Source organism: Sinocyclocheilus anshuiensis, unplaced genomic scaffold (genome assembly GCF_001515605.1).
Source record: "Sinocyclocheilus anshuiensis isolate Anshui unplaced genomic scaffold, SAMN03320099.WGS_v1.1 scaffold272, whole genome shotgun sequence".
Classification (NCBI taxonomy): Eukaryota; Metazoa; Chordata; class Actinopteri; order Cypriniformes; family Cyprinidae; genus Sinocyclocheilus; species Sinocyclocheilus anshuiensis.
In genome coordinates this window covers 116,028-120,796 of record NW_015554117.1, presented here as the reverse complement: position 1 = coordinate 120,796, position 4,769 = coordinate 116,028, and the positions used below count along the sequence as shown (strand labels likewise).

General features: G+C 36.9%; 1 pseudogene; it reads right to left on the bottom strand.

Annotated features, from left to right (window-relative positions):
• LOC107669917 (galactose-3-O-sulfotransferase 2-like) overlaps window positions 1-4,769 on the bottom strand; it is a 14,070-nt pseudogene that overhangs the window by 2,895 nt on the left and 6,406 nt on the right.

Here is a 4,769-nt window from a genome sequence, read left to right as displayed (position 1 = left end):
TATATAAATAAGAGAAACCATTAGAGTCTGTCTGTTCCCTTGGATCACTAGATTAAAATCTCACATAATGCAATTTATTTAATTAAAAAGTGTGCAGGTTTTAATGCATTTCCATTTTTTTTACCTTGTGCTGCAAAAAACAGACAGACTCTAAATAAAACATTATTAATACAAAATTATGAATTAATTAAAATAAATCAAAATAAATTATAAAATAATAAGCATTACATTTTTATTTGGAGTCTATCTGTTCTTATGCATCACTAGGATAATTGTTTTGTAAAAAAAAATTCTTTCATTTTGTTGACAGAGATAAAGGTTTTTACAGAGGTAATTTTGGATATCTCTTTTTATCACTCCATAAATCAGAAAACACTGTCAACAGCCAGAAAAAAAATTTGTTCCAACATGGTTTTAGAACTAAAATGTAATATAAACCAGGCGAATGATATATGAACAACAAACCCCTCTGTAAAAACCTTCAAAATATAGATAGAAAATAAGTTTGGTGTATCTAAGTGCTTCTGAAGTGTTGATTTCGTATTCTGAGAAAACAGCCTTTAAAGGTATGGATTGTAATTGAACTCTACAGACACAAATAGATGAACTGTAATAAGCACTTAAATATGTATTTTGGGTGTCTTCTATCTAGTCTGAAAAACGACATGTAAGCTAAATAGCCCAAAATCTCAAAATTGACCAGTGCATACTCTATTAAAGACCTTATTCTATTATTCATCCAATCCTGCAACACAGCTACTTTCGGATGCATGCTTTGGTACATCTCTCTCTTTGAATCCAAAGGCTGGGTAATGTGCTCTCGGACTGACCTCCTGTGAGCTGAATCTCATGTGATTGCACAGGATGTGGAACTCCTTCACGCTGCGAGTCCTGACACCCTCCACAAAGTGTGCTGCAAAGAATGCTGGGTAAAATAACTGGCTCTGCATGTTCAGCGGCAAGGCAAAGGTCAGATTATGGCTTTCCCCATAACGATAGAGAATGTTCAGTATGGTGCTACTGGCAGTCTTGTGCGTCTTGAGGAAGACGATGTGGTTTTTGGGCTGACACATCACAGTATCGTCAACTAGTGATTTTACTGTATGTTTATCAGTTTTGTCATCAGAGGGTGGAGGTTTGTGAATTGCTGGGGTCCTTTTGGGGAAAGCTGGCCTCTGTGGCTGGTTTGGAAAATCTTGGTCAAGCCATAGTTTATTCGCCTCTATTGGTGGAGCTGCTTTGGTAGAGCTAGAAAGCTTTTTTCTTGTATCCTCCAAGACTTGGTCCCTTCCCTCTTCTGAATGAGGGTTTTCGCTCTCGTCTTTTCTTTGTATGAAAGGTTGCAGGTCTAATGGTTCCTCAACAATGGCTGCTGAGACAGACCAAAGGTTTTCCCAGTCTTTGTGCTTTACGGGCCTGTGCATCTCTGCAGGCATTCTGACCAGCTGCTCACTCACAAGTTTCAAAACCTTGGAGCTCCTGAGAGAGAGAGAGAGAGAGAGAGAGAGAGAGAGAGAGAGAGGGAGAGAGACAGAGAGACAGAGACAGAGAGAGAGACAGAGACAGAGAGAGAGAGAGAGAGAGAGAGAGAGAGAGTACATTTCAGATGCTAACCCTTATGGAACCAACACAAAATCAGTAATATTTTATGGCCTCTATAATATATTCCCTTTAATGAAAATATTGTCCAATGCAAGCTGTAAAATCTGAGTCAAATATAATATAATGTAAATGTTTTTTAATACAATTAAAATTTCAATATTAAATTTGTAATTTTGTCAAGATATTTACATTGCATATTGTCCAATGCAAGCTGTTAATTCTGAAATGAAAAGTCTCCCTAAAACATATGAACTACTATTATAAACTATGTTTAAGTTCATAATTTTGTCAAGATATTTCCATTGCCTTTAATGTAAATATCATCCAACGAAAACTGTTAAAAAGTCTTGCTCTAGTTAATATAACATATATGTTTATAATACTTATATGTTTACAATAAGTTTGTAATTTTGTCAAGATATTTCCATTGCCTTTAATTCAAATATTGACCATAGCAAGCTGTTAAATCTTGAAAAGTCTCCTCTATATGTTCATAATATATATGTTTTGATAATATAATATATGTTTATAATACGTCTTATATGTTTATAAGTTTGTAACTTTGTCAAGTTTTTCCCCATTGCATTTCATGGAAATATCGTTCAGTGGAAGCTGTTAAAAATATATGAATATAATATAATATAGTAAGTTTGTAACTTTGACAAGATATTTGTATTGCCCTTAATGGAAATATCGTACAATGCAAGCTGTTAACTCAAAGTTGAAAAGTCTTCCTCAGTCTGTTTATAATTCGCTATGTGCAAGTCACCATGAATTTTTCATAAAAACATAATCTACCTGGCCTGTCGGACGACTCCCAGCATCTGCAGTGCCACGCAGAAGACCGTCAGGACCACCAGAGCGAACCACATGAAGCGCAGGCGACTGCAGCACGCCACTCTCACGCACCTGTAAACAGAGTTCCGAAAGAAGCACAGGCTCAACAACAAAGCGAATGTAAGTGATATGTGTGCATATACATTCTAGCGAAATAGACGATAAGATCAAGTGTAATGAGAGAATATAAGCAGCGTGGGACATCATTTGGTGATCGACTACCTAACTGTTGAACCATTGTGGTCAGTGACGCAAACATTGCGAAGGCATCAGCAGTTCCTGTTATTAAAGGACATATTGCAGGTTAGAGACCCCATTAAGTCAATATATAGGAAAAAAATGTATGAACTAGATTTTATTTAAAATATACTTATAAATACGCTACGGAGGCCTATGGAGTCATTTTTGTGAGAAAAATTTACATCCGCATCTGAAAAAACGTCAAACCGGAAGTGACGTAACGGGAGGGTGCGCGGTCATATACCACAGATGCATAAGGTTTTCCTCTGTATGTGTTTATATTTTTATTATAATCTTATTTTATTCATTTATTTCTTTATTTACTTTTTTTTTTTTTGTTATTTGTCTTTATTTTAATTTGTAGCAGAAACTTTACAAGATGTGATATATATGTGAGAGACCAGTGTTAGCTAACGATATAAGTATTGATACTTCCCAGTACTAACAGAAACTAATAAGCGTTGATCAGGTGTATGTCTACACCATATCCGTCCACACTAACGTTTCGTGATATAGCAGTTTCTCATCACCACAGGAGAGAGAGGGAGGGAGATAAACACGTTTCATAGGTGCTTGTGTGGAAAATGCGAGGCCATGATCACAGCTGAGGAAAGTCAGTTCTGCAGGGAGTTGGATGCATACTAGTGGAGAATGTCACCTCCACACTTGACGTGCAGTGCATAGGGCCTTTCGCACCGCGGGAACCTTTTCATAGTACCAGAACTAATTGTGGAACTATTATTGTGAAACCCGCGAGACACAACAAAAACAGCTCCGATCACAGCGTCCTCCATCCTCCTGTTGTTAATGTTGTTCTTCTTTGTTTCTGTTGTTGAACGCCGCGCACAAATGACGTCGCTGTCGACCAGTTCCTAGTACACACTGACGGTGCGAAATGCAACCCTTTAAATGGTACTGCGAAATAGTTCGCGCAAAATCGTCCCAGTACTTTAGTACTGTACATTTAGTTCTGGAACTAAAGCGGTGCGAAAGGCCCTCATGACTCTGCTCCCAGGCTGAGGCTTGCTGTCTGAACCCATATGTGCTACAGATAGCCTATATGCACTTCAGACAGGAGCATGGCCATGTCCGGGCCAGCAGACATGATTATGTTTAGGGCAGAGATAATTTATTACTCTGAGCTAAATACTTGTATGAATAAATAGTACATTAAAGATTTGAATATTATAACAATCTGAATAATTTTGTTTCTCAATTACAAGTTGCCTATATTTAGGTCATGACTACTTGATTCCATTGGTATAAGACAATCAATATTGATATCTTTTCCCTAGCTACAGAAAATACCGCTACACAGCATACAGGCAAGTTGTCCACTGGGCCTATGGCATTCTGGGCAGGCACATCAGGAAGCCCTTACCTGCATGTGTTGTGTCAGCCATTAGAAGGCAGTTTCCAGAGGAAGGACTTTATAAAGGTTTTGAATGGCCCCATTTTGGTGACAATCAATAAAAAATACAATCACAAATTGTCTTACTGTATAAAAACTTGTTTATCTAAGTTTATATCAGATATATATCAAGCAGATCTGCATTTATGGTTAATTCAATTCAGTTTTATTTATATAGCACAAAATCATAACACAAGTTATCTCATAGCACTGTTAATACCCAACTCAAAACACAACATTTCAACTGTTAAAATATACAGTATCTCACAAAAGTGAGTACACCACTCACCTTTCAGCAACCATTTTAGTATATCTTCTCAAGGGACAATACTATAGAAATGAAACTTGAATATATTTTAGAGTTTGTATAGCAGTATAGATTTACTGTCCTCTGAAAATATCTTAACATACAGCCATTATTGTCAAAATAGCTGGCAACATACGCCCTAAGTGATACCAGCTGTACATCATTTAACCATGCAAAGCCACATGTCCTATTCATCATGTTCATGTTTTTGTCTGCTTGACAGGACCATACAAATGTGTATCTTGTATTAGAGCAGTAAAATGTGGTGCTTTGAGTACAATTCTCTCATACTGACCACTGGATGTTCAACATGGAACCTCACGGCAAAGAACTCTCTGAGGATTTGAGAATTAGAATTGTTGCTCTCCACAA